The sequence below is a fragment of the Pleurodeles waltl genome, chromosome 4_2, assembly GCF_031143425.1.
Source record: "Pleurodeles waltl isolate 20211129_DDA chromosome 4_2, aPleWal1.hap1.20221129, whole genome shotgun sequence".
Classification (NCBI taxonomy): Eukaryota; Metazoa; Chordata; class Amphibia; order Caudata; family Salamandridae; genus Pleurodeles; species Pleurodeles waltl.
In genome coordinates, this window is record NC_090443.1 from 239,011,298 (window position 1) to 239,033,318 (window position 22,021).

Sequence of the window (22,021 nt, forward strand, 5' to 3'; positions counted from 1 at the left end):
GACCTGCGCCAGCCAGACTCTTGTGTGGCCCTTCGGGACAGTGTGTCCCTTGAGGGGGGTAAGTGTGCCCCCCTGGAAGTCCTGGTGTGCCAGGCAGTGGTTCAACCGCAGGGTGGTGACTCTGGGTTGAATAATCAGGTTCAGGGGGTAAACTCTGACCTGATGGGGGGTAAGTGTGCTCCCCAGGAAGTCCTGGTGTGCCAGGCAGTGGTTCAACCGCAGGGTGGTGACCCTGGGTTGGATGACCAGGTTCAGAGGGTAAACTCTGACCTGGTAGGGGGTAGGTATGCCCCCCAAGAAGTCCTGGTTTGCCAGGCAGTGATCCAGTCTGTGGGTACAGGCCCTGGATTGGGAGGCCAGGTTAAGGGTGTCCCCCCTGACCTGGAGGAAGGGGCTACTGCTAACAGTGCCCCTACCATGTTGTCTTCTGGGGGGGCCGCTCCTAGTTGGGTGGTTCAGGACCCCAGAAGAGAGGGCAGGGGGAGGGAAGCCTCACCCCTGGCCCTGGTCCAACCTGAAGGTACAGACCCCAGGTTGGAGGATCAGTTGCAGGTTAACATCCCTGCACTGATGGAAGAATTGTGCAGGACTGCTTCTACAAGCACCCTGACAGTTTTTGACTCTGGGGGTGCCGCTTCTGCAGGGAGGGTACAGAGCCCCAGAGGGGAGGACCAGGGTCAGGTTGTCATCCCTGACCTGGTGGAAGAGAGAGTGGTCAAAGGGTGCCAGGCACCTGGGGCTACCACCCCCCACTCTCCACAGTCACAGTGGTTAGAGAGGCCTGAGGTCGGGCTCTCATCCCTGACAGTTGTCTGGGGCCACTGTGGCTGGCTGTCCTGGTGGACAGAGTTGCCCCTGGGGGGGGAAGGACGAGAGTCACACCCCAGGGGTGGAGTGGGCAACACCATTGTGTTGGTCCTGGTGGTACTATCTGCCCATTGCAATACATCTGTGAGCAAAGTAAAGTTAGGTGTTGCACAGATGGTGTCTGTAGATGTGGAGAAGGGTTCCCCATGGGTTAGCTTAGTGGGCCCTGAGAGTATGGACAGAGGGATCCAACTGGAGTCAGGAAGGCGTAGAACTGGAGCATGCCCCTGCTGTTGTGGGCCTGGGTCCCTGTTCTATCGCCCCAATCAGGGAAGTACATCAAGGTATTGATTGTTCTCCCCTGGCTTTAGGCTGGTAGGGGGTCGTGTTGGACTTTTGCTTTTGCAGGGTCATCCCCAGACTTTTTTGCCTCCTGCCTCCTATATTTTTCTGACATGTTGCTGTTGGCTTTTCAACTCTGAGCACTTTACCACTGCTAACCAGTGCTAAAGTGCATATGCTCTCCTGTTTGAATTGTATGTAAGTGGTTTATCCATGATTGGCATATTTGATTTACTAGTAAGTCCCTAGTAAGGTGCACTAGAGGTGCCAGGGCCTGTAAATCAAATGCTACTAGTGGGCCTGCAGCACTGGTTGTGCCACCCACATAAGTAGCTCTGTAATCATGTCTCAGACCTGCCACTGCAGTGTCTGTGTGTGTATTTTTACACTGTAAATTCGACTTGGCAAGTGTACCCACTTGCCAGGCCTAAACCTTCCCTTTCCTTACATGTAAGGCACCCCTAAGGTAGGCCCTAGGTAGCCCCAAGGGCAGGGTGCAGTGTATGGATAAGGTAGGACATATAGTAATGTGGTTTATATGTCCTGACAGTGAAATACTGCCAATTTCGTTTTCACTGTTGCAAGGTCTGTCTCTCTCTCATAGGATAATATGGGGGCTACCTTTAAATATGATTAAAGTGTAGATTCCCCTAGAGAGTAGATGGACAGGTGGAGTTTGGGATCCCTGAACTCACAATTTAAAAATACATCTTTTAGTAAAGTTGATTTTGAGATTGTGCGTTTGAAAATGCCACTTTTAGAAAGTGGGCATTTTCTTGCTTAAACCATTCTGTGACTCTGCCTTGTTTGTGGATTCCCTGTCTGGGTCAGTTGACAGTTGGGTTGTTTTTCACCTCACACCAGACAGTGACACAAAGGGAGCTGGGGTGTGATCTGCATTCCTGATTAGCCATCTCTGCTAGGAGGGAGGGGTGGAGTGGTCACTCTCATCTGAAAGGACTGTGCCTGCCTCTGACAATGCTGTCTCCAGCCCCCTGGTGTGTGTCTGAGGCCTTGCCTGGGCAAGGCAGGATTTCACAAGAAGGTGTGAGTCCCCTTTGAAGGAAGGTGACTTCAAAGACTAAAATGGGTATAAGAAGGGCACCCAAACTTACAAACTTTAGAAACACTTCTGGAATCAAGAGGAACCTCTGCCTGGAGAAGAGCTGATCGCTGAGGAACAAGTGCTGCCCTGCCTGTGACTGTGCTTTGTGGAGCTTTCCTGCAGTGCTGCTTCTGCCAGAGTAAGAGGGCAAAGACTGGACTTTGTGTGCCTTCCATCTTGAAGAAGAAATCTCCAAGGGCTTGATGTAGAGCTTGCCTCCTGTTGTTGAAGTCTCAGGGATAGCAAAGACTTCTTCCTGCCAGCACCTGGAGTCTCTGGAGAGACCCCTACTCTGCTCTGTGGTGCCCTTCCAGTTCCTGGGACCCTGAAAGGAGAGGCTGGCAGCCTAAGGACAAAAATACACGCACCGAGCACCGTGCGGAGAAAAGATCGACGCGAATCCGATCGCGGCTGAGAAAACGACGCGACGCCGGCTCCGCAGCTGAGAAACGACGCCGCAGGAAACGCGACCGGAGAATCGACGCCCGGAGCAGGAGAAACGACGCGCAGCATCGCTGACGAAGGCTGAGAGATCGCAACCAGCGCCGCGGGACTTTCGGACCGTCGCGTGGCTGGCTTTTTCGACGCGCCTCGCCGTGCCGAGCTGTTTTCGACGCATATACCCGTGCAGGGTTATTTTCGACGCACACCGCCCGTGCGGGGTTATTTTTGCCGCAAACCAGGTACATTTTCACGCTAGCAGCGATAGTGTGTTGTTACAACTACCTAAAGACTCTTTTTATTTTAAACCTTTAAAAAATCATAACTTGACTTGTGTATGTTGGATTTTTGTCGTTTTGGTCTTGTTTTGTCTAGATAAATATTTCCTATTTTTCTAAACTGGTGTTGTGTCATTTTGTAGTGTTTTCATTAAGTTACTGTGTGTGTTGGTACAAATACTTTACGCCCAGCACTCTGAGGTTAAGCCTACTGCTCTGCCAAGCTACCAAGGGGGTAAGCAGGGGTTAGCTGAGGGTGATTCTCTTTTATCCTAACTAGAGTGAGGGTCCTTGCTTGAACAGGGGGTAACCTGACTGTCAACCAAAGACCCCATTTCTAACACTCACTCTATACACTAACACGTGGTCTCCACAACAAACATCATAATTATGATAAAGTCATTAAGTAATCCTTTGCATAACCTTCAGAAACTTTGTTCAATGACATTAAAACCTTTCACAATTCAAATTTGATTCTGTAAAGAAGGATAAAATCTATCAACAAGAAATTAGTCTTTCAAAAGTGGAAGGACAGCGAACATGATTTAACAAGAAGTCACGACATCGCAATGCAACTTCCTCAGCGATCAGCAGCTAGAGGAAGCATGCCAGGCAAGATCTACCGTTGACATTTACATAAAGTTCTCTTCAACAAAGACACAGGATTAGCCCGAAAATAGTCAAAAATATTATGAATTATCAGAAAAGAGCCAGAGCCTTAATCAGTGGAATACAAAAAAATGAATAAAAAATGTTTAACTAAAATTTACGTCCATATCCATTGTAATATATTAATGAATCGCTCCCTTCAATGAGCAAAATTGATAACCAAATATCAAGCACAAACAAATAATGTGTTGAAAAATATTGTATTTCTCAAACTATTTAACAATAGGATAGCAAAAAACTAAACATAGAAATGTAGTGGTCTTAAGGAATATCATGATAATTTATCCAACAGTAGAGATACTGTTCAATATGAAACCTTTTCAAGCAATATGAGATAACTTTTGTTTGTTGTTTAGACCCCATATCTATATATTGTTAAGTCTGTCAATTCAGTGATACTTAGGGCCTGATTATGACTTTGGCGGTCCGGGGACCACCATGGCAGAAGCAATGGTCAGCCCGCCACAGTGTTGGTGGTCGGACTGCCGTATTATGATGCATGTGGCTACTTAGACAAAAGACAGCTGCGGTCCCTCCGACACCCCAGAAAATCTACACCGTGGCATTGGTGAGGTAGGTCAATGAGCCTTTTGAAAGTTGGACCCCCAGTGTAATCACCGGTCCAATTACGATGTGGCGTTTCACTGACGTGACTGTGATGGTCCAACCACCACAGCTGAGCAGGTGGAAAGGGAGACATTTAATGCCGAAACTCATCTATACTAAACTTCACATATTCTGTTACAGCCATGGAGCTGCTTATGCTGCTAGATGATGCCCAAAGCCAACGATGTCATGGACGCAACTGACAATAAACCAAACACATCCATTACTAACAACTCCACAGCAAATCGATGCCCCGTCATGGACCTGGCATTGGGTCCATGGTTCAAACATATTTTGTGTGCCCTTGTTCAGAGTACCACACAACGTATGGCCCAGTCACAGCCCTATGATGTCCCCTTTGGCCAGGTCACTGAACCTGCACAGGGACCCTCTTTTGAATGTGTGCAAAACCAATATTCTGGGAAAGTGATGTGTCCATAACGTTGTGTAACACAACAGCAACTCATCATCAATATCCTACGTACAAATCTAAGCGACACACTCACATTGTTCACATGCCATGGTCCATTGTGATATTAAAGATACATTTGTATGGATGTGTCATAATACTGAATCCCACCTTCTCTGCTAAACCTCAATTATGGACTTCCACATACCACTCACATTTCATGATAATGTAAGATTAATGGGATGCCAACTACTCAGTGTGAGAAACATTCAGAAGTCACAATGTAAAGAATCCATGCAGAATTGGAATGCCTCTAAAAGAGGGACCCCTGGAACAGTAATGGTCTGGGGCACATACCACTTTGCACATCCCTCAAAACCACTATGTGTATGGGAATGGTGGCTTGATTTATATGATGCATAACCAATAGTATAACCAAGTGTCACATATGTGAGAAATGTGTAAGTGTAAGTCATGAAAGTAAAGACAGCAGTAACAGCATAGGTCACACATTTAGATAAAGTAGGAGTAAGGTACACACATGAAAATGAACACATGTTCACTAAAATGCATACCTAAGTATGACAGTTGAACACCCCATATGTGTGAACAAACAAATCTCTAGCTTGAACACATTAAATAAATGTCCAACATACATCATGGGGAGAAATGGAACCCAATTGATGTTGACATTGTCCAAGCCAAGATTAAATACTTACCATATGAAATGCCACCCAATGTAATGTCAGACCGAATAAGGTTACATTCCACATATCCATCCATTCTACATTTCCATTTGTCCTCGGTGACTCCAGTACTGATTCCAATCAGGGTGATACAAACATAACTGTAGTCACACATCCCAAAGTATCCATAAACATCAAAACGTTAGAAAAGCAATGGCAGGACTAATGTGTAAGAAAACTAGCAATCTTGTTTTATTATTAACAAATAAACAAATGCGTGTAAGGCCAATGGCCACTCCAGCTGCAATTTTGGTTGTCCAGATCACTGCTGTGCCACTTAACCTGCCTCTCAGAACACTGGCATTCGAACTTCACCAGGAAGGGGCATATAGTTGGCAGGCCAGGCACCTCACAGATGGCCTATGTGAGGGGAGGTCGTATTTGGGATGAGTAGGCTTGGGACGGGTGGGTCTGGGTTTGGTAGGAAGTCCCTTTTTGCTTTCTTAGGCATGTGGCTGGGATCAATGGCAGCAAATCAGGAGTCACAGGGGAGGACTTGAGTGTAGAAGGGATGGGTTAGGGGTGGACAAGGTCCCTTTGGCTTTGGGAGGAGGATGGTTTTGACAGGGGTAAGGCCAAGGGCAAACTATAAACTCTATTTAGGGAAATGGGTAGGGTGTCCAGGAAGGACCAGGGGTTGGGATGTTGAGGAAGTTGAAGTGTCACATGTGTGTGTTGGTTGTGCTGATGTCTGTGTGTCGTATGTATGATGTTTGTGTTTTGTAGGTGTCTGTTGTATGGGTGAGGGTGGGTGTTTGCCTTTCTTTGTGGTGTGTGATATAGATGTGCTGGGTAAGCTGGGACTGGGGATGCATCTGTTGGTTTTGGTATGGTGTCTAGGGGTACAGTGGGAGTGGTGGATGTGTCTGTGGGTGTGGTGTCTTGGGGCATGATGGGAGTGGTGCCTGGCTCTGTTGGTGTGGGTGCAGTGTCTGGAGGAATGGTGGGTGTGGTGATTGGGTCTGTGTGTATGGCTGTCATGTCTGGGGTATTGCTGGGGTTGATGTGAGTTGAGTGAGTGGTTGCATGTTTTATTTTTTTTGTTTACCTGTGCTGCTTGGGGCTGTTGAGGTGTGTGCATGTTTATGTATGAGTGTGCTTGGGACAGGTATGGGAATAGGGAAATTGGATGGAGAAGAGGCAGATGGTGGGGTGGAAGTATGGGATGGGTGGAAGGTTGCATGAGGGAGGAGGCCACAGTCTGAAAAGATCTCTGTAGGGCAGACATGGAACTGTGGATGCCTTCCAGGTAGGCCACCGTCCTTTACAGATGTCTGCCCTGCTCCTCTGACATCCAGTAGTGCCCTCTGACCCACATAAATGTTCCTCAAGAGGTTAATAACCTCCTCACTCAAGGTAGTAGTGGGAATAAGGGCAGGAGGTGAGGTGCATGGAGTGAAGGAGACAGCTCTCCTCCTGGGTGAGAGGGCCCAACAAACTGGATGAAGAGCAACAGGGAGGGTGTACATGGTAGTCATGGAGGACAAAGATGGTACAGGAACTGATTCTGCATGTCCCGCCACCACTAGGAAGTGTCCACTGGAGCTGGATTTGGATGACAAGGATGTTGAGTCGGTCTCTTCCATGGCACTCCCCTCGCGTTCTGGGACACTGGGTCCCTCTGTGTCTGTGGTATCCCAACTGAAGGTACCATGGCCAGCTGCATAGGCACTGATGTTGACCCTGTCTCCTCCACTCGCCTGGGATGATACTGAAATTACAAATGCAAATAGGTTTATTGCATGTGCCAAATCACACTTGACCAACAGTAAGGATCAAAGAACATGCCTATAATGTACAGTAGACTTCAACTACAAGATCCACCAAAGTGGCTTCAACATTTGCAAGGCCACATGCATGCATGCTGCATGAACTGTAAACAGTTGCCCACTGTAAAGTCAGAACTGCAGACAACTCCAATTGAATTAGTAAAGTTGTGCTATCACAATAACTATGCATCAAGTAGGACATCTTGTCACCTTGAAAGGGTTATTTCTTGTAACATACCTCAGTAACCTGCTGTCATCAAATAGTATGGCAATGCAAAGCATATACCTACTGAATCCACACAAGGCCTTGCAATCTGCAAATGTACATCATCCTCACACCACATCATGATGAAATGATAGTTAACTAGTACAGCTAGGTTGTAGCAAGATGTACAGTAGCTGGAAGACAGTGACATAGGAAAAATGTGTCACACTGAAGAAACTTCCCAATGGTAACTTCCTAATGTGTCTATTGTGAAAATAGTGTCACAAATGAAGTGCTGATGTAGCTTCGAAACATAACACATGTCACACAGAAAAATACACTGGCGACAACCTGCTCATAATGTCTTGGTGATTTGCCTACAAATAGCCACAGCACAATGAATTAGCTAGGCCTACGCAAATCACTAGTTGTGATTGGTACTGGTGAGAACTCCATTCTAATATTACATAGCTAAAAACCAATAGTCCATTGAAAGTTTTTGAGGCTCAGAGATACTCCATTACCTGAAGAGGTGGTTAAACTGTTTCACAATGGAAAGGCACATCACTCTACCTAATGTTCATTCAAACAGAAATCTCAATGTATTACTGAGTGTACACGCTCATATATGATTCACAAATTTCTACATGTCATTCTCTGATGTATGTCAACAGTCAGTTAATTATCTTTCACCAATGAAGATGTGAAAATCACTAAGCTTAATAATTATACTTCAATGGCATGAAAATGACTACTGTGAATTAGCACTGTAGGTCTACCTGTCATGTCCTTCATTGCTTCAGCATGACAAATTACATTGAGTAATGGATTAGTGTATGTGTGACCCACCAATTAATGTTGACACACTCCTGTCTGTGGTATCACATGAACTCTATACCCTGCACATACAAGTATTTCACAATCAATTCTTGCATGCACACATGTGTGATGGAATCAGACAATATCCTTTGAAGAAATGTTGATCATGTGGGAAACGGTAGTGTAAATGATCTTACTAAAGTGAAAGGTAGACATGAAAACATGTAGGCACAAATGCTGTTGGCAACAATGAAGTTAGCCAACTCATGTAACTGTACATTTCCCACTGACCGTGGGAAATTATTGCTCAGTGACTACCCAAAGTGTTCTATATGCCATGTCACATAAATAAGGCCCACCATCGCATCAGGCACAGTAGTGAGGTACCAACACTAATGACACAATGAAGACAAGTGGCCTGTTGGGTACAAATGTCACCCACAACATCAGACAACATATGCTGAAAGATCACTGTACTCAACCATGTGTCTGCTCAATATAGCATATTTGTAGTGGAATGGACTTTGTTACCTCTGTACCTGGTCATTTGGACAATAGGCAAGGCACATCAGCATGCACCTACTACCAGACCTACACAAACATCAACTCTTCTTGTGATTCACACATGGGCCACCTCCAATATTCAGGGGGAGATGGCTGCTTCTAACACATAAAGGTGTCAATGTAACATGTGTGACTCAGTCCAGGACTCATCCTCCTGTAGCTGCTGTGATTCCATCTAGCTCTGGGTAGGTCACCTCCTTTATGTGGGCAAATCGGGAGGTCAGGATCTGGTGCGCACCATGCCAATGTTAGGAAGACAGCCCCAGCTGCACCTCTGTGACCTTCCTGGCTCAGCGTCTCAGGTCCTCCCACCTCTTCTAACAATGGACGCTGTGTCGGCAATAGACCACCAGGGTCCGCACCTTCTGGGCGATAGCTCTCCACATGGCTTACTTCTTATGGGGGTTGACCTGAATGGATACAAAATTTGACTGAAGACCGCGTAATTCAATAATTTAGAATATCTGTTTGGTTATCACACATTTTGTAGACACCTAGCACAAGCATTTCAGATTTGTTAACACACAGCATGTGGAAATTGCACATGCCGATAGGTACAGGGACATACATACACACTTTAGAAGGCATTTGCTAACCAAGCCCACTAACATATTGGAGCCCAGGGCCACCCGATATGTGCTGTGATGTGAGCAACTATGAAGCACAACACACCATTGTGATCTTCTGAAGGGTAAACTACTTTGCATGACTGTACAGAAAGCTTTACATCCAGGCACATTGATTTGTTGCATATGATCCATACAGGCTACTACCATAGTCAAAACTACACCCTAAGACTTAGGTTACAATGAAAGGTCTGGCATGTGTGTCACTGAGAGCTTCCTCTCTGTGAATGTGTGACTATATAATGGAATCTAAAGCTACATCTTATTGCGTTTATGTGGTAGATACTGGTATCACAAATCACACACTTTTCCATATGTGGCACTCTAACAGAGATTACTTAAAAATACCGAGGTATATTCATGTCTGATTGATTCAATGTAGCAAAGCTAGTGATTCACATGTAAAGATCTCTCCATAGTTAACCCACATATGTGCACTGTACACTTGTCACTTGTGCAAGAGGCCAGTACTTAGCAAACATGTCTTATGGAAAAGTGACAACAGACCCATGGGAGTAATGGGCCTGTCAGTAGTAAATGTCACATACTGACATTGTGGGTCAATGGAAAGATGTAGCAGGTCAGGGAGTTACACCAGTCACCATTCCAAATGTAGGCAATGTAAAAGCATACAGTCTCACTATTGGTTCTGAAGATTCATTTTGGGAACCTCCAAGGACCTTCAGGGCTACAGGGAGTTTGCCCTCTGCATCAGTTGCACTGCCACAGTAAATCTGCACCAGGCTGGGCTATGGCCCCTAATGGGAAAACCTTTGACAGGTCTTGATCTCTGCAGGCTGCACATACTGAACCAACATTTCCATCACATTTCCATCACATTTCCATCACATTTCCATCACTTCAATGCATAACAGTACATCTTGTGGTCCTCATAAATGTGAACTCAAGGTTGTGTGGTACTCTGAAGGGGTCATTGAGGCTTAGCTAGCTCTCTGACAACAGTTTGCCAAGGCCCGATCTGGGCTGAGTGATATATGGGAGTGTTTACATTCCTAACATCTTCTACAAATGTTTCTACCAGCATACATACACAGCTCATGTCCCGTCATCTGATCATCATTGTTACCCTGACAAGTTTACTTGCATAGACATGTTAATGCTACAGAAGCAGCATCTAGGACTAATCACACATTACAGAACACAATGGGGATTTGAAATTCACAAAGTACAGGGCTCCACAATCCATGACACACATGGACCACAAAATGTACCTCCAATCATCCCAAAAAATATCTGGTACTCAGAAGGACATGCTGTGGGAAAGGAAAGGATGGTGTTGAACAGAGTCAAATATGCATGTGAATTACTTACTTGGTCCCCTGGTGAGCCATAAATGTGACCATACAGGGTAATGACTTCATCAACAAGTTTCAATGGCTCCTCCAGCTCCTCTGGAGAGAAGGCAGGGTCACCTGTTTGACCTGGCATCATTGCTTCCAGGTGGGGCACACAGCAGCTAAAGTGGTGGAGGTATTGGTGGCAGCAGTGTCAGAGGCAAGCAAGTTATTTTTCAAACTATGGCATACATGTGCACCACATACCCAGTCATCACCGATGACAGGCTTTGCTAGTGGGGTGTGACCATCAACGTCAACAATGTTAGCCTATGGCTGAGACGGCAGTGGATGAAACCACCCACCGTGCGGTCGACTTCCGCCAGTGGTGGAAGCTTCCAAAAGTCCAATATACGAGGTCAGGCATCTACCATTTTAGCAATTGAAACTACAGTGTTGCTGACTGATAAATGTGTTGCTACCACTACAAATGTGTCTTAACATGTACACATATGTGATACTCCATTGATGTGGAATTTCTACTACACAGTCATCAGTGTAGTCCATTACTGGTCTTAAATGCCATTTGACCACAATGCAATGTACACCACTGGTAGTGGCAGTGTGGGAGGGGAACATATTTATCTAAATCTATGACAAGGTGCACATAAGGACTATAAGGGTGTTTGATGTGCATATATGTTGTAGACACATGTGTAGACAAGAATGGGAATTATAGCTGGATCTTGGAGAGTAGACAATTGAAATGTGAAATGGTGTAATGGTTTTTCAGCCAGTAATCTTTTGTCACATCACTTTTGTCTTACTCATCATATATGTAGTTCTGGACACTGTGACTGATGCACTTATTTATTTGATTCTACACACAGGTACCCTTGGCGAGGGAGGTGACAATAACCTCCAGTGCACCATTCATTCCCAGACCTTAAGGCAAGCCATGAAATAAAGGGATGTGATAAAACAATGTTGTCTGAATAGAAAACTATACAAGATCTATGTCGGCAGTTGGAGCAAGATTTTATGCTTCAAAACATGAATCCAACATGTATACCACTGATTGTAAGACTCATGGCAGTATTACACTTTCTGGACCCAGGGTCCTTTCAGTATACAGTGGCAATAGCGGGTAGTATGTTACAACCTATGTTCTGTATTGTTTTAAAAGATGTGCTATCAGCAATGATGAAACGCATTGACAGCTTCATCAGGTTCCCCAGACGTGAGGAATCAGCCAATGTGAAGGGTGGCTTTTATAAATCTGGTCACCTCCCACATGTGTTGGGAGTCATTGATGGCACCCATATTGCATTAGTGCCACCACATGGCATCTTTATTTGGACATTTCAGAGTTATGACATTGGCAGGTATTTGGTGCTGTTGGGACATACTCCATTGGACTTGTTCCTTGTCGTGTGCCCATGATGCATTTTGTGTGTCATCACGTGGTCAGTACTTATATAGTTGTAGGCCAAATCTAAGTTAGTTTTATTTCACATTGACTAAACACTCTTCTTGTTTGAATTGCATGTAGCTGTTGATGGATTTCTTCATTGTAGGCCAAAGTGCCTTTAGCACATCACTGACATTTGTGTCATATCACCAGAAGCAGGAGTGACGGATTGTAATGACCCTGTGATCAGGAACGGTTGTACTTTCCTCCATCTGAATGTTGCATTTTGTGATGTTGTAATCCTTTTGTGACGTAGGTGATATGGCTCCAGCTGATGACAACAACCGAATTCATTTTTGCTTTTTCTACGGGACAATGTCTGATGTTTCCCTTCCTTCCATGTTCTGGATGCCTTTACCTGTAACGAGTTGAACTCTGTAATACAATTCTTCTTAGACAAGACACTTGTCTGTATGTGTTGGTGTGGCATGAGCCTGAACTAAACATTCTGTAAGTGCAACATATCCATGCTTACACAAATAGCTAGTTTTGTCATTAAACAGTTCCCATGGTCTTACATATCTACTTTGCTGAATGTGACATTTACTACAGCACACAATGAATTTGTGACTTGTGAATTTATGAAAGTGTTAAAGTTGAAGACATACTTGGTGCAAAAGCAAACATAAATAAAAAGTGAAGGAGTCAGTTATGAGGAATTAAACTATAGATGTAGATGACAAATCATCAGAATTTCAAAGTCCAAATTACTCCTCCCATCAGGAATGGAAAAGTGACCTGAATTACTCCACAGAGTAAATATGTGGCACACAAAGGAAGACATTCAGGTTGATGATTCTTGCTGGCAGTGGTGGGTGTCTTGCCATCCGCACGTCCTGGATATTTGCATGGATGCCCCTCTTGTGAGGGCAGGGGGTTCAGCTGCTGCAGAGTCAGAGGTGTCTGCCAATGTTTCTTCCTCTGGCAGGGCCTCCCTGCCTGTGTCTGCCCCAGGTGTAGTTGGCCTTGATGTACTTGCACCAGAGGAAGGTGTAGATGATGGTGGAATAGCCCTGCTCAGGATTGTATGGATATCCATCAACATCCCTTTTAGGGTGGCCATGTTGCAATTATGGGCCTCTGTCTGTTGGCCCATGTCCCTCTGCAGATGCTTGAGTACCCAAAGTTCGGTTACTACCTGGCCCATCATGCCTTGGGACTCCTGATAGAACCCAAAGACTTGGCTGATGGTGTCCTGGTTCTGAGTTGCCCCAACGGCCTAATTCTGCTTGCCCAGAACATCTCTACCACAGACCGTCCCCCACAAGCCTGTGCCCTTAGCTCACAGTGCCCTCAGCCAACTGGGTCCTGGTCCCTCTGTGTCAGAGGTGGTGACTGCCCCTTCAGGATACAGGACTGGGGGGCACAAGATTGTACTGACTGTGCTAGGTACACAGGTTGGGGGGTATGTTGCAGGCTGATTCTTGTAGCAGCTAGGGTTGGAGGTGTGATGTAGGCACAGTGAGACTCACTGTTGCTGTCTGACCGGGCTGCCCAGATGTGCAATGTCCGTCAACCACATCCACATGTCCAGGAGTGTCATCATCCTTGAGGGCTCCATCCGAGGGTCGGTTTGGAGTTTGTTCAGTGGGTAGTGACTGCCCAGGTGCAGTGCCAGTCCGACCTGTTGAGAATTAGAGAACCTTTTTATTGGTAAAAGTGTGGAATCTACATCCAAATGCTTATTCTTACAGTAAGTAGGGACCAAGGGAAATCTTAATAGGTATGGTTCTGATATATTTCCATGGTATTGAAGTTGTTGACAAATGAAGTAGGGTAACACAGTTTAAGGTGTGCACCTATGGTGTAGCATCCTATACTGAGTCCAGGCAACTCTTAGTGATAGTGAATAGGTGTCCAGATAACAAAAGCTCTCTAGGGGTAGCTGAGGTGAGCAGCTGAAGCTTTTCAGGGAGGAATGTAAAGCACTTGCAATACCACAGTATTCAGACAGTAACTCACTCATAAGTAAGAACCACACACTGGTTTAGCACTGGTATATCTCCCTTTGGAGATATCTACACACAATATGTACCCAAAATAACTATCAGGAATAGCAGAAAAATACACAGGGCCCTATAAGAGGGCCAAACCATTCGCTAAAAAAGTGGAATGTGAATTAGTGACCCCAACCAAGGTAAGTCAGGTTGTGAGCTAGGGGCTGGGGGCAGAGAGAAATACCAGAGGTAAGTATAGTAAGTGTCCCCAGCAACCAGGTGCAAGGTAGTTATTCACCCAGTTGTCCCATAGGCTAACACAGAGAGTAGTGGTTGGAGTTAGTGGGACTCAGGACCCTTCTCAATGGACCCAGAGGAAACCAGCAGACAAGAGAAAGGTTGGAGAGTACCCCCACCCCAGTACCTACACCAGGGAACAGAGATGCACAGGGGAGAAGGGACTCTCTCTGAAGTCAGTGGATGTCTCGGATTGTCCAGCAGCTGTCATGACTCGTGGACCAGGCCGGTGGAACCCAGGGACGGATTCCATATTTGGAGGACCTATAAAGGAAGGGGAAAGAGTCCAGCACCCTTGAAGGTGCCAAGGTGGTGTAGGTGTCAATGCTTACCCTTCTGAAGGTGAAGTTCCTGAAAGTCAGCGGAAGAAAAAGTCCATCTGTGGGGTCCAGGAGCTGCAGAAGATCCCAGGAGTTGCCTACGAGCTGTCCTTTGGCAGTCAGGGATTGCACGAGGGTCAGTGACCAGCCAGGTCACCAACTGGCACTGGCAAATTCAAGCAAGAGCTGAAGAAGTGTTTTCAAAGATTTGGGGACTAGCGAGGTCCAGGAGTCTTTACCCTTGAGGGGGAGTCAAGGCTGGCCCTCACCATGCATGAATGCTAGAAGAAGTTGATGGAGCCCCTGCAAGTAACCCATAGGCGGTGGACACAGGGAGTCCCAAGGTGGCTTTATCAGCACAACAAAACAGAAGTCCCATGTTTCAGGAGTTGCAGGACAGGGGCAGATCTTTGAGTTGCCGAGTGTTGGAGGCTGGGTTTCTTGGCACCTGAAGATCTCCTGGAAGAAGAGTCAATAAGCCTTGGTAAGTGCAACAGTCGTGGTGCACAGAGGTGCCAGTGCAGTGGCAGGAGCAGGGGCCCACAGTCTTTCAAGTTGGTAAGAAGATAAACAGGAGCCGGAAGAGGCCACACGCTCACCACCTGTGAAGCAGAGTCTTCAGTGAGACAGCAGACCCCACCAGCTAGTTGATGTTGTTTTGAGGTGCTTGCAGATGCAGGGGAGAGACTCCTTCATTTCAAGGGTGATTCCGTCATGCTTCCAAGTGCAAACAGAGTCCTTGTGACCCTGAAGGATGCTCAGCCTTGGAGGTTCCAGAATTCTTGCAGGATCTGGAGAAACAATGTTGCAATGGGAGCCTTCCCACCAGAAGCAGACATGTTTCATTCCAAAGCAGAGGACTCTGCACATCTTATTTCAAGAGAGCAGAATCAAGTGGACACTTGGAAGAGTTCTTTGCACCTTCCTCAAAAAGGAGCTGGACAGGAGGGTAGTCACTACCCTGTCCTTTGTGTAGATTTGTGCCAGAGCGGAAACCATGGGTTCCTGAACTGGTACAAACTAGATTATGGAAGGAGGACATCAAATGTGCCCTTCAAAGCAGTCTGGTGGTGCTCAGAGGCCACCCTAGCCAGGCCCTTAGACACCTAATACACAGGGGTAGGTGGTCACACATCTCCTTGCAGGAAATCTTTTGTTCTACCTCTCTGGTCTGAGCCAGGCGCAGCAGCAGGAGGGCAGAACAGTATCTGGGGTCATCAGCAGCATGGGCTGGCAGCTAGTCCCCAAAAGGCTGCATGGGCAGCACTGGGGGATCATCTAAGGAGCCCCCAGAGTGCATGGTATCATGCAACTAGCACCGGAATCGGTGTAGTTACATTATTCCAACATGTTTGATAACAAATATGTTTAGGTTCGGGGAAGCCATTGTTTAGTTTGACCACTCGTGTTGACCAGTGTCCACTACATACCTTAAGATGGCTTCCTGCTCTTACAGAGTCCAGGAATGGGCCTGGGGTCTGTTGGGGCACCCTGTTCATGCAGAGGTACCCTCACACCTAGAGACATACACTGTGCCCTTGGGCTGAAGGGCCTACCAGAGGGATGACTTATAATGTCTAAGTGCAGTGAGCAGAGTCAGTGGTGAAAGGGTGCATGCACCAATTCATGCAGGCTGCAATTGCAGGCCTGCAGACACAGTTTGCAAGGGCTCCCATGGGTGGCACAAACCATGCTGCAGTCCATGGTGGATCCCTTGTATATCTATGCTCTGGGTACCGTATACTAATGACTTACATTGGTGCAGCAGTATGCCAATTGAAGGGGTGCAAATGTTACCAGCAACCAAATTTAGGGGAGAGAGCACTGGCACCAGGGTTCTGGTGAGCTGGATCCCATGCACTACAGTCCAAAAGATACTAACGCTAGGCAAGAAAAGTGTGGGTATCTACAACCAAAACCCAGCTTACTACAGAGAAGACTTTTCTGAAGGTTGCAAATACAATAGGATTGAGCAGCTCATTAGATTTCACAATAACTTGCATCTTGGAATAAGGAATGAACCTGACATCTAACAAACAGTGAAGTCAACACAGTGGAGAAGTTTCATGTGTATTTGACCATTCTGAGGCCTAATTGTATATGATAAAGGTGAACACACAACTTTGTTATATATGTGGCAGTAAACATCATGGCCAGTACAGAGTCAATGGGTTACCTGCCACTTTCAATTGGCTGAAGCAGCTTAATGCCTTTCAACTATTTGATGTTGACATTCGGTAAGGTGTCATTCATAGCATCAATAGTGTAATTTGGGGTTACCAGGACAACATCAAACTAGTTAGGCATACACATCTCAGAGTTAAGCCTGTGTGCAATAACGCACACATTATTTCACAGCCATTGTCACTGCACTTAAGTAACTTATGAGTCACCTATATGTCTAACCTTCACTTGTTGAAGGTTAGGTGCAAAGTTACTAATTAGGAGGGCACCCTTACACTAGCAAAGGTGCCCCCACATAGTTCAGGGCCGTTTCTTGGGACTTTGTGAGTGCAGGGACGCCATTACTCGTGTGCATTACATATAGGTCAATACCTATATGTAGCTTCACAATGGTAACTCCAACTATGGCCATGTAACATGTTTAAGATCATGGAATTGCCCCCCTTCCAAATTTGGTATTGGGGACCCAATTCCATGCATTCTGGGGGCTCCACTATGGACCCCCAGTACTGCCAAACCAGCTCTCTGAGGCTTGCACTGCAGCTACAGCTGCTGCCACCTCACAGACAGGGTTCTGGACACCTGGGGTCTGAGCAGCTCAGTCCCAGGAAGGCAGAACAAAGCATTTCCTCTGAGAGCAGGGTGCTCTACTCTCTCCCTTTGGAAATAGGTGTTACAGGCTGGGGAGGGGTAGCCTCCCCCAGCCTCTGGAAATGCTTTGAAGGGCACACATGGTACCCTCCTTGCATAAGCCAGTCTACACCGGTTCAGGGACTCCTTGTCCCCTGTTCTGGCTTGAAACTGGATAAAGGAAAGGGGAGTGACCACTCCCCTATCCATCACCACCCTTGGGGTGGTGCCCAGAGCTCCTCCAGTGTGTCCCATACTTCAGCCATCTTGCTTTGCAAGGTGTGGGGGCAGTCTGGAGGGCTCTGAGTGGCCAGTGCAAGCAGGTGACGTCAGAGACCCCTCCTGATAGGTCCTTATCTGATAAGGTAGCCAATCCCCCTCTCAGGGTTATTTAGGGTCTCTTCTGTGGGTTCTCTTCAGATTCTGCTTGCAAGTTTCCTTCAGGAATCCTCTGCAACAACTTAAGACTCTTCTGAACTTGGATCAACCTCAGCCTGCTCCAAGAAACACTGTAACTGCAACAAAGGGGGTCATTCTGACCTCGGCGGTAAAATGCCCTTACCGCCGGTCATAAGACCGCCATAACACCGCCGCGGCCGCGGTCAACCGCCACGGTCATTCTGACCCACAACGGCCAAACCTCCAAAAATCCGTCCTCCACTGCAGCCTGCCACATCTGCGGGCAGCGATAAACTGGAGATGACCAAACCTCCACCGTCACGCCAACAGAAATACGCCCATGCCATTACGACCCACGAATCCACACGGAGGTCATTCAAACGCGGTAATCCATTGGCGCTACACACCGCCGCGGTCAGAATACACACACATCACCAAAACACAGCCACATTGGACAATTTGAAATACACACACCTGATACACATACACACACCACTCCCACACAATCAACCAACTATAAAACACACACCCACATCACCCACAAACCCCTGCGACCATAATTACTGAGAGAAGGAGAGAGAGACACAGCAGACAATCCATAGCAAGACCCACTGAGGCACACTACACCATCACACACACCACATAGTAGCACAAAGCACCACTCACCAACATACTCCTCATCACATACACCACCCCACACCTCACCCACACCACCCCATGGCACCCCAAAGGCACCCACGCTTTTCGGACCAAGAACTCCGGGTCATGGTGGAGGAAATCCTAAGAGTGGAACCCCAGCTCTTCGGCTCGCAGGTGCAGCACACCAGTATAGCCAGGAAGGCGGAGCTATGGCAGCGGATCGTGGACAGGGTCAACGCGGTGGGACAGCATCCCAGGAATAGGGAGGACATCCGCAAAAGATGGAACGACCTACGGGGGAAGGTCCGATCGATGGTCTCCAGGCACAACATCGCGGTCCAGAAGACTGGCGGCGGACCCCCACCCACCCCTCCCGAATTTACATCGTGGGAGCAAGAGGTCTTGACCATCCTGCATCCTCAGGGCCTCGCTGGAGTAGCCGGAGGAATGGACTCTGGTAAGTCCCATCTCAACTACTATATCCCCCCCACCCCACCAGCATGCCAACCCACACCCCCACCCTCACCCCCAACCCCCCAGCACACATCCTCCCTGACAATGTCTCACCAGCACAACCCACCCATCCCAACACCAACTCCTGCATGCCAACACAAATCATGGGCACCCATCACCTAAGCATGACCACTGCACTAACCCCCCCCCCCACTAACTACCCTCACAACACCTCCCTCAAGGGAATGCCTGCACTGGGGGACAAGGGCACCCATAACACGCACGCTATTGCACACACAGAAACAATAACCAAACTCTCTTACCCCATGCAGGACCCGAACGACAACACACCAGCCAGGAGGGTCCAGAAGTGTCCATCCCACCACCGGAACAGGCCCACACTGAGGATAGCAGCTCTGTCGACAGTGAACCTGATGACCATCCCGGACCATCGGGGACCTCTGGGCAGTCGGTTCCCCTCAGGCAGCCACAGGCCACACCAGACCCGACCCCCTCTGCCAACACCAGCACAGCTCCCACCCAGCGGGCCCATGCCTCTGTCTCTAGGACAGCTCAATCAGCGGTGTGTCTGCCACTACAGGGCACCCAGGCTAACCCAACACCCCAACAACAACAGGGACCTGGGGGCAGTGGTAGCGGGCACACCGTCCAGGGGACAGAGGCCGGGGGAAACCGGGTAGCTCGGAGGGCTGCTGTGCGACAGGGGGGGAGGAGAGGCCCAGGGAACCCACTCTCCAAGAGGCCCTCACCACCATCATGGGGGCCTACCACCACTCCCAAGAGACGATGGCGACGGTACTGGCCAGGTTCACGGAGATCCAGGCACAGCAGGAGGAACGCTACATGGGGTTCAGGGAGGAGCTGAGAATCATCGGGACCGCAATGGGGACCATCGTCCTGGCCCTCAACAGGATAGAAGACGCGTTGCGGGACCATGTGGCACCACACAGGGCCCCTGTCACTAGCCAGGACCAGGAACAGCCTACCACCTCCGCCGGCGCTAGTGGACAGGAGGCCCCAACACCACGGCAGGCCACCAGAACCCCACCTCCTGCTGAAGAACAACCACCCCGTAAGAGGAGCCTGAGATCCAAAAAAAAGACAGAGTAGGATGTCAAGACCCCCGCCAGCAGGACATACCCCCTGAACTCTTACCACTGTCCCACATTGCCACCCTGTCCAACCATGAACTGCCTCTGCTCCATCCTTCCACAGGCAAAAGGACAATGCACCTGTGAGACTGAGAACTGGACTCTGCCATGGACATTACTCCACCCCCACCCATCACCCTTATAATCACATGTACCAATATCTAGCCCTGTAAATAAATCACATATTGCACACAAATCAGTTTGGAGTCATGCTGTATTATTAGCAAATGTATTACATATTACTGTTCAATATCTGTTCTGTCAATTAGTGATGACAACATACTAATGTCAATACGCTGTAGTTCATGGGCAAACCAAGCAGAAGTCAGGCACTGCGTCATACAGCACTGAGAAGGGAAGGGAAAATAAAAAATTACCCAAAAATATCTGGTGGGAACTACAGAAAGTACAGATGCAGGAGGCTAGAAGCAATTGGGAAATGGCGTGGGTGATTCTTACCTGGGTGTTACTGGAAATACTGTTGTATCACTCTGTCCCTATTGTCTGTGTCGTCCTCTGAGTCTTCCTCCTCTTCACTCTCCACAGGCTCCACGGCTTCTACAACACCACCATCTGGACCATCCTCCTGCAGGAAAGGCACCTGGCGTCGCAAAGCCAGGTTGTGAAGCATACAGCACGCCACGATGATATGGCACACCTTCTTTGGTGAGTACATTAGGGATCCACCTGTCATATGCAGGCACCTAAACCTGGCCTTCAGGAGGCCAAAGGTTCGCTCAATCACCCTCCTAGTACGCCCATGGGCCTCATTGTAGCGTTCCTCTGCCCTTGTCCGGGGATTCCTCACTGGGGTCAGTAGCCACGGCAGGTTGGGGTAACCAGAGTCACCTATTAGCCACACACGTTGTCTCTGTAGCTGCTCCATCACATAGGGGATGCTGCTATTTCGCATCACATACGCGTCATGCACTGACAATGGGAACTTGGCATTTACATGGGAGATGTACTGGTCAGCCAAACAGACCACCTGGACATTCATCGAATGATAATTTTTTCTGTTTCGGTACACCTGCTCATCGTCTTTTGGGGGTACCAAAGCCACATGGGTCCCATCAATGGCACCAATGATGTTGGGGATATGTCCAAGGGCATAGAAATCACCCTTCACTGTAGGCAAGTCACCCTCCTCGGGGAAAATGATGTAGCTCTGCATGAGTTTCATCAGGGCAGACAACACTCTGCTCAAAATCTTAGAAAACATAGGCTGAGACATTCCAGATGACATGGCCACTGTGGTCTGGAATGACCCACTGGCCAAAAAATGGATGACTGACAAAACCTGCACCAGAGGGGGAATCCCTGTGGGTTGGCGGATGGGGGACATCAGGGCTGGCTCCAGCTGGGCACACAGTTCATGGATAGTGGCACGGTCAAGTCTGTATCGAAGTATTATATGGCGTTCTTCCATTGTCGACAGGTCCACCAGCGGTCGGTACACGCGAGGATTCCTCCTTCTCATCGCAAGTCCCAGCGGACGGTGCCTCGGAAGGACAACATGGAGCACAGAGTCAGCCAAACCACAGGTACGTACAGACAGCTTGCACAGTTAAAGAATGGCAATGGGTTGAAAGGCGTGTATGTGTGGCAATGCAAGGCCTAGGCCTGTGTGTCGCCGTCAAAATTAAGCCATGTAGGCCCTTGAAATGGCGGCTGCCTGACCTGTGAAGTGGGACAATGGGATGTGAGGTCAATGCGCTGGCGGGGCACACCGTGGCGGTAGGCGGTCGAAGACCGCGGCGCAAAGCCGCATTGGTTAACATTGAAGCCTATGGGTTTCAGGAGCCAATTACGAAGTGCGCCGGCGGTCGCGGTACGCA